Genomic DNA, 9,771 nt, shown 5'->3' on the forward strand with positions numbered 1-9,771 from the left:
ACCTAAAAAATTAGCTAGCATTTGTTGCCCTCAAAGCAGAGAAACTAAAGCAGACACTTTAAAGCACCTGAGGCCAATAGGAGAAGGGGACCAGGAACTAGAGAAAAGGTTAGATCAAAAAGAATTAACCTAGAAGGTAATACACATGCACAGGAAATTAATGTGAGTCAACTCCCTGTATAGCTATCCTTATCTCAACCAGCAAAAACCCTTGTTCCTTCCTATTATTGCTTATACTCTCTCTTCAACAAAATTAGAGATAAGGGCAAAATAGTTTCTGCCTGGAATCAAGGGGGTGGGGGGAGAGGGAGGGGCAGAGTGGGTGGTAAGGGAGGGGGTGGGGGCAGGGAGGAGAAATGACCCAAGCATTGTATGCACATATCAATAATAAAAAAATAAAAATTATAAAAAAAAACACCCACCAATGGCACAGCATGGTCCTGGAGGTGCCCAAGTGCCTACAATGGAATTGCACTTTAAAAGGCTTAATGAGAGGTTGGTCATTATAGATATGGTCTGTGTACATGTTGGCAGCCACTTATTTAGCAAACTAATCAGACCAACTACCTTTGCTGCCAGGAACCTAAGGTGAACTTGCAGGTTTGTTGAAGCACGGCTATCTGGGGTAAGTCAATAATCTGGCATCTTGGAGTGTCCCCTCAGTATAGATTTGATTTAAATTTTCCTGATGGCTAAGGATGCTAAACATTTTTCAGGTATTTATTGGATGTCTGTATTTCTTTATTTAAAAATCATCTGTTCAGAATGAGAAAGAAATCAGGGAAACAATCCCATTTATAATAGCCTAAAAACAATAAGGTACCTTGGAATAAATTTCACAAAAGAAACCGAAGACCTTTTTAATGAAAACTATAAAGCCACTGAAGAGAGAAGTCAAAGACATCAGAAGATAGACCTTCTATTCTCATGGATTGCTGGAATCAACATTGTGAAAATGGCCATACTACCAAAAGCAATCTACATGTTCAATGCAATCCCTAACAAAATTCCAGTGACACTCTGCACATAAATAGAAAAACGAATCTTGAAATGCATAGGAAAAAAGACCTAGAATGGCCAAAGCAATTAGGAGCAAAAAATCCAGTGCCGGAGGTATCATAATAGCCAACTTCAAGCTATACTACAGAGCCATAACAATAAAAATAACATGGTATTGGCACAAAAGCAGACTGGAAGACCAATGGATCAGTATAGAAAAACCCAGACATAAACCCATGCATCTACAGCCAACTGATCTTCAATGAAGGAGCCCAAAACACAGGATAGAGAAAAGGCAGCCTCTTCAACAAATGCTGCTGGGGAAACTGGATATCCACATGCAGAAGACTGAAACTAAATCCCTGTCTTTCACCTTGTATCAAAATCAACTCAAAGTGGATCAAAGGCCTTAATATAAGGCCTGAAATGGAAACAACTCCAGGAAGCAGTAAATACACTGAAACAGATAGGTATAGGGAATGACTTCCTAAACAGAACTCAAAAGACCCCACATCTAAGAGAAATAATGAACAGATGGGACTGCATCAAATTGAAGAGCTTCTGCACAGCAAAGGGAACAGTCACCAGACTCAAGAGACAGCCCACAGAATGGGAGAAAATCTTTGCCAGCTACTCATCCAATAAGTGACTAATATCCAGAATCTACAGGGAACTCAAAACACTCAACCTCCAAAGAATCAACATCATTTATGAAGGAATGGGCATATAAATTTAACAGGGAATTCTCAAAGGAAGAGGTGAGTAAATACATGAAGAAGTGATCAACTTCCCTGCTTATAAAAGAGATATAAATCAAAACAATACTTAGAGTTCACCTCACCCCGGTTAAAATGGCTGTAATCAAGGGTAGTAACAATGACAAATGCTGGCAAGGATGCAGTGAAACAGGAACCCTAATACACTGCTTGTGGGAATGCCAAATCACAAAACCACTATGGAAAGCAGTATGGGGATTCTTCGAAAAGCTAAAGATAGAACTGTCATATGACATAGTGATACCACTACATAAAGGAACATAAGACAGGATACAATAGAGACACTTGCACACTATGTTCATCACAGCATTATTCACAATAACCAAGCTTTGGAAACAACCCAGGTGCCTACAGCTGACGAATGTGTCAAGATACTGTTGATATATATGCACAATGGAGTATTACTCAGCCATAAGGAATAATGACATGTGGTTTGAAAGTAAATAGATACAACTGAAAGACATCATGTTACATGATGTAAACCAGGCTCAAAAATATACATTTCTTCTCATACACAGAAAATAGATCCAAAAGATAAACATGCACAAAAACAATCATGATCATATGCAAACTCAGATATAGAACTTGTTTGAATACTCTATTGAAGTTGGGAAAAGAGGGAAAGGAAAAGAAAATGATAGAGCATCAATAATATCATAAAACATAAAATGTGAAGGTAAAGGATATAAGGATGTGTACTGAAAGTTGTTAAAAAATGGGAGGTAGAAGATAAAAGGATAAGGGAAAGTAATGGATGGCTTGAAAGGACCAAAGTAAAGTATACCCATAGTGGGTATACATTGAGAAATGCCTTTGAATATTAACTTAAATATTAATAATAAAATACAGGACTGTAAAATTCGTACGGTCTGTAGGGGGCAGTACTAGTGGGAGGAGGAGGGTGAATGAAGGAGATTAAGGTGACAGTATATGGTAGAAGGACTTCATATACCTATATGAAGTAGAACTAAGAAACCTCTTGAAATTGCTTTAAGTGGAGTGAAGAGGGGGCTGAGGGGAGAGACAATTGGGACAATGTAAATAATGTATAATATATGTCTAATTGGAATTGTCGCTATGAATGCCCCTGTATAATGAATGTATCCTAATAAAAATTTATAAAAATAGAAAATCATCTATTCAGCTCATTTACTCATTTATTGATTAGAGTATTTGCTCTTTTTATCTTTAATTTTTGAGTTTTTTATGTATTCTGGATATTAATCCCCTGTTTAATTTTTGAGTTCTTTATATAACCTCAATGTTACTCTTGACAGAAGATGCTTATCCTGTAAGGCAACAAAGACTACTTTTTAAGTTAAATTCTTGGCTTGAGGTTTCTTTCATGTAATTCATATTTAAGATCCAAACTGTGTGAAGGTTGATCCATGCTAATAAAACTCAGAGCACATGGCATTTTACATATAGTGCCTGTGCTTTCTGTCTTCTTCCTATTCCAGTGAGTAAATTTTGTCAGCCACAATTTCACTGAGGTACATACTTCCAAGGGTCCAAAACATGTTTTGAGTTGTGATCCCATATCTTCATCAAAAACAGGTTTTATGCCCATATGGCCATTAAAACACAAAATACCCTCTACTTCCATACCTCTCCTCCCCTTTCTTCCAGGGATCCAAGAAAATCTGCTCACAGATTTCCTTCTAGGGATTGCCTTCCCACAATATTGATCCCATAACCCTGCTTTGCTTACATCCTTCATCCATAGGGATTTTCCATATTTTGTTGCAACATCAGGTATGCTTCTACAAAGTGCTTATTGTATTTTCCTTTCCTTTTCAGGTATCTTTATTTGGAAGATTCTCAGGTTACCTAATCCATCCAGTGCCAAGGTACCCTCCCAAGTATTTTATGTTCAATCTTCCAGCTTCAGTTTTGGAAACCAATTATATTATGTAATAGCAGCTAGGTTCGACTCTACTTATTCTTTTGCTAAAGATGTGTTCAACTATTTGATCAAAATGTTTTTAGATACAAAAGGAAGTTGTAAGTTATGTCATGATAAAAGTATGGATTATTAACATGTTACAATAGTTCTCAGATTGAGTTTGGTTACAAAGGTTTCCAAAGTAGACTAATATTTTAATTATGAAAATAATTGTTTCAAGATCATGTTAGCAAAACATTTCACTAAGCTTGATTAACCAGCTTTCTAACTGAATAACTTATATGTAATACACATGCTAAATCTCTAGGTAAGCATAAATATTCCCTCATCTGCATGGAATTACATCTTCAGAGGTTTAAAATTAATTTCCATAATTCTAATTTTGAATAGTTTTCACAAACATAACTTATTTTCAAAGTTTGCACCACTTTTTTTGAGAAAAGTCCCTAACATTTTATATGACTGAATCAAAAATATAAAGATAATGGATGAAACAGATGTAAATATCATAGAAAAGAAATGAATTTGTAAGAAATCATAAGCCCACTATTTATTAAAGACTGATTTTCCAGTTTGTAGATTATCATCAGTCCTAGATTCTACTGAATTTTTTTGTACTAATTAGTCATATTTTTAAAATTATAACTATCTCAAAATGTGGACAAAACTGAAAATTTTTAAATGATGGTAGGTGAGGCAAATATTTAACCAATTATAGGTGAGTTAGTTATTTTATTCCCTGTTTGAGAGTGTTAATCCCATCATCCAGATAAATTGCTTATTAATTTCCTTTATTGTATAGATAAAAATTTTCAGTAATACTTGATAGATAGATGACAGATAGGTAGATAGATAATCAGATTGCTCCTCCTCACAAATATTGTTTGTATGTGTACAAATTGCTCATGCATGTGAGCCACTAACCTTCCAATTTTCAAATTTAAGACTCCATGAATATCTGCCATTATGCTGTAAGTCTTACTAGTTATTCCCTCTGAAATGAATGTTCTTTCTTTTTCTCCATCTCCATCCATCTCTTTTCTTCCTCCAATCTCTGTTACTGAACTGTTTAAACTTTAATAAATTCTCTTCTCATAAATGACTAAATGTTAAAATAATAATGCCCTTGAGTGAAATATCATTTCATGGTTACTCCAACCAGACAATAGCAAAGAATCACTGCCTTGATCTATAAAAATTCCATAGTTTTAAAATACATGACTATGAATGCTCATAGCCCTGTAAATAGAGAGACAGCACTACAAAAAGGATATCATAATGTAATTCAAATATCTAGGTTTTTGTTTTAAATCTTCAAATAGTGATAATTGTACATCCCTCTTACAGCAACCATGAGAACACAATGAGGAAAAGGATCCAGAGGGTCTACTTCAGAACCTATGGCATAGGAGGTGGTCAAATAAATACTGCATTACTTCCTTTTCTACTTTGTCATTGCATAATTACTTTATTTTCACAATATAGGAAAAACCTGTTTGGTTAAAATATAAAAAATATTAAATAATTAGAAAATTATGTGACCCATTTTAAATTACTTTCCCCAAGCTACCTGGAAATTCAAAATGTATTGATGAAATTTAAACAGAAATGAAAAAGAAATGACAAACTATCCCAGCTCACTCATTCTCAGATGGAAGAACTGAGGCTCCTGTGCTCAAGCTCCAGGGTGTGTCATGGAGACTCAAGTTCTTTATCCATCTTATCTAGAAATTCATCTGAGGGGCAGTTAGACATTCAGAGATCATTCATGTTCAGCCTGTTTTCAGGGGCTCTCGTTTTAATTTAGTCTTCAACAGATATACACTATTGAGCACCTGCTATGTATTAGTCACTGGAATAATTGTAGGTGGGTATAAAAATTAATAAGAAACTATACCTGTCTTTAGAAAACTGACAAATGTATCACAATAATTAAGTTCTGGTGGCCAGTGAAATATGAGAGAAATAAGCAATGTTGGTACACCATGCAGGGAGCCTCATCAATTAAAGGAATGAGAATCAAAGTGTGAGTTTATATTTTCATGTAGAATTAGCCAAGCTAAGGGCTGGCAGAAAGAATCATTACATTCCACCAGGGGTACACAGAGGCAACAGACTACTTATGGTGAAGCCAATGGGAAAGGGTGACTGTGCAAACCTGGGGGACAGGGGTGAGAGAAAGATGTCTAGCCATTACCATGGAATTTTCCAGTTACATTTCCTTCAGATGGGAGTGAGAGGTTTTAAAGAAGAAGTTTGCTGCATGTAAATTTTTAAAGGCAAAGACTAAACACAAATTTCAATACACATTATTAAATAAACAAAGGGAAGTGACTAACAGGTGGCCAGAACAGGCTTTGTAAGGTCAAAAAAAAAAAAAAAGAAAAGGATGGAGGTGGATGAAGTCACTGAGATAAGAAAGATGTCAAGGTCTAAGAGCAGCTGGGGTGAGACTGGAGTGGCCACAGAAAGGAGGAAATACATGAGAGTAGATGAAGATGAGGTTGGAGAGGACCATCACTACCCATACAACTCTGTATGTGAAGAGATGCAAGAGAAGGTTAATTTTTTAACATAAATGTAAATTGTATGTATAGTCATCAGGGGGGTGCTAGAAATTAAAATTAGCCATCCTAAGCTTAAAGTGGGGGGATAGTGGTTACCTATTTGCCCAAGCCACTCAACTTGTAAACCATGTTTTTCAAAAAATGGTTAGTTTAAATTTCATTACTTTAATGACTAAACAATAATAGTTTTCCACAAGTATTGTTCTATGTAACTAGTAACACAATCTCATTTAGAACTGTGTGGCCTGGAGAGGAATCTAACATTTTTTTCAACTTGACTGCATATTCCAGTTCCTCTTCTTATCTGAATCACTTGCATTCCTAAGAATGTGAAAAAATATCAAAATTATTGTCCACTTACAAAATATAAGTATGTTTTACTGAGATTTTTGGTCCAGAAAATAGTATAAATATAACTATATGTATACAGTTATATATGAAGTCATTTTTTTCAAATCGAATCATATTTTAAATATTGTGTAAAGAAACTGCTACTTAAATAAAACTATGATAAATTAATTTATTAGGAAAGGAAAATATATGGTACATTGAGCTAACAAAGGGATTATATCATAACCCTTTCTAAGAATACCTAGAATAAATATTTAAAAAGACAATTTTATAATTAAAACTTTAACTGTATTCACAATTAAATATATGTCCTCTCTATTGGCTTCTAGGCATGATTAAAAATTAATTCTATACAAAACACAAATATCAACCATGTCTATTTAGTCTAATGTGTGGAGGAGTCCTGAAGTTCCTTTGTTGATCTTTTGCCTGGATGACCTATTTATTGGTGACAGTGGGGGATTCAGGCCTCCCACTATCACTGTGTTAGAGTCTATTTGTGCTCTCCATGCCAGTCACGATGGTTAAGTGCTAGAATTACAACTTAAATAACGCATATATGCCCTGCCATCATCAAATTTATAGTCTAAGAAATATATGACTCTGAAATGCCCTAGTAGGAAATCCAAGAATTCAGCACTTACACTAAACACAACTATATAACTTTAATGAAGGAAGATGATATCAGCTACAGGTGGTAAGAGGAAACCAATTTATAAACTTATTTGGTTTGCTATGGTCATGCTTTGTAATCATTTTTAAACATACTACCTTGACTGTGAACTCTTGGAGGATGAAGATCATGTTTTATTCATCTTTGAATCCTCCATTCTCAGAAGAAAATCTAGTTAAGAAGTGTAAGTAAATTGAATGAAGAAATATTAAAGATATATAGAATGTTGTCTTCTTTTTTCTTTATTGTTGTGCTTGGTGGGGGTGTACTGCAGCACTTATAAGGGTTTTTACAATATATCATACTTGAATTCACCCCCTCCATCACTCTCTTTTATCTCTCCTCCCCCAATTCCTAGAATAGTTTCAACAGGTGTCATTTTACATTTACATATATGTGTACACTTTTTTTACACTGTATTCTTTCTCCTACCCCCTTTCCCTGCCACCTCCTCCTTCCCACTGGTGCCAACCCTTCCCCTACACTGGAGCAGGACCTATTCTGCCCTCCTGTCCTCTGATTTTGTAGATAAAAGATAAAAAAAAGATACAAGATGAAAGAAAAGTGTGATTTTTTTTGCTAGTTTGAGATAGGATAGATACACAGGGAGTATCCATGTGATATTTCCATGCATATATGTATTAAAACTCCAATTGGTTCATCTCCTCTAATCCTCTTCACTCTTCCCTTGTCCCCTTAACATAGAATGACTTTCTTAATCTGCTTATCTACTTGACTTTTCCTTTGAAAATATTGGATAGTTCAAGGTAGAGACTAATTTCTCCAAGTCCTATGAAAAACATTAAATGATAAGCATACATTTAATGCTTGATAATTCTGTCATTATTATTAAAGATACATTGTTCAACTCTCAATTTTTAATCTTAGGGTGATTTGTGATAATCAACCATAATTGAATTTCAGCATTGGAAGGACATGTAATTTAATCAAAGTTTCTCATTATATAGATGCAGTAAGTGAAGTACTAAAAAGTTTATAGACTTGCCTAAATTTCATAAACACTCGACTTCCTGAAAATTCTCTCTTCATACTCAAAGAAGAAAATCTGGTCAGAGAACACTTTATTTGCTTCCAATTCTGTACTGCTTGCTGTTTAAGTAATGTTCTCATTAGTATGGTTAGAAGAAGGAAAATGGTTCACATTCAGTGTAAGAGAAGCAGTGAGTGCTCACTTTGGCAGCACATATACTAAAATTGAATGATAGAGAGAAGGTTAGCATGGTCCCTACATAAGAATAACACACAAATTCATGAAACATTCCGTATTTTTAAAAATGATTAATGATCTCAAAGAAGAAACACAAGAGCTAGTATTTGACCTCAAAAAGGATGTAAATAAACAAACAAATGATCTCAAAGAGAATACAAACAGATGAATGAAATTAAGAGGACTATCTAGGATATGAAAGAGGAAATCAAAAAAGATATGGAAACCTTAGAAAATAATTAATCCAAAATAAACAACTCAATATTCCAAATAAAAACCTCAATTAAAAGCTTGGTGAACAGAGTGGAGCAAGTTGAAAATATAGTATCAGAAACAGAAGACAAAGTGGAGGAATTAGACCAAACAATAAAAGATCATGAAAGAATGCTAAGAAAATATGAATGGAACATGCAAGATATCTGCGACACCATGAAAAGACCAAATCTATGAATCATGGGTGTAGATGAAGGAGAGGAGATACAAACTAAAGGCACTGACCACCTATTCAATAAAATAATAGCTGAAAACTTCCCTAAACTTGAGAAACAAATGACACTATGTGTTGAAAATACTCAAACACATGGAGACAGGTGCAGGAAGCTTACAGAACATCAAACCATCAGGACCAAAAAGAAACACCCACAGACACATCATAATCAAAACAATCAGCACACAGAACAAAGAAAGAATTCTGAAAGCTGCAAAAAAAAGACAAGTGACATATAAAGACAAACCCATTAGAATAACAGCAGATTTCTCAACTCAAACTCTAAACTCAAGAAGATCATGGAAAGATATAATTCAGGCCCTGAAAGAAAGCACTAGACTAGTCTATCCAGCAAAACTAACCTTCCTAATTGAAGGAGAAATTAAAACCTTCCACAACAAGGAAAAACTAAAGGAATTCATGACTACCAAGCCAGCATTGCAGAAGATACTTAAAGGACTTTTACATATAGAGATTAGAATGAGACAGGAAGACTCAAGAAGAAATAAACCCTTTTGACCAAGCAGATCAGTAAACAAGGACTGGTAAATCTAAACAACAGGGGAATAAAAATGGCTGGAAACACCAGGAACCTCTTAATATTAACACTGAATGTAAATGGCCTCAATGTCCCAATCAAAAGACATAAAATAGTAAACTGAGTCAAAAAACAAGGCCCAACTATATGTTCCTTACAAGAGACTCATCACATTGAGGAAAATAAACACTGGCTTAGAGTCAAAGGGTAGAAAAAAGTTTTCCAAGCAAATAGACCCCAAAACAG

General features: G+C 34.7%; 1 non-coding gene across 1 annotated transcript; it reads left to right on the forward strand.

Annotated features, from left to right (window-relative positions):
* Positions 1-8,457: 8,457 nt before the first annotated feature.
* On the forward strand, positions 8,458-8,563 carry LOC141411150 (U6 spliceosomal RNA). Its single transcript, XR_012435991.1, has one exon. It is a non-coding gene; the product is annotated as a U6 spliceosomal RNA (small nuclear RNA).
* Positions 8,564-9,771: the final 1,208 nt, after the last annotated feature.

This window comes from Castor canadensis, chromosome 9 (genome assembly GCF_047511655.1).
Source record: "Castor canadensis chromosome 9, mCasCan1.hap1v2, whole genome shotgun sequence".
NCBI classification, from domain to species: domain Eukaryota; kingdom Metazoa; phylum Chordata; class Mammalia; order Rodentia; family Castoridae; genus Castor; species Castor canadensis.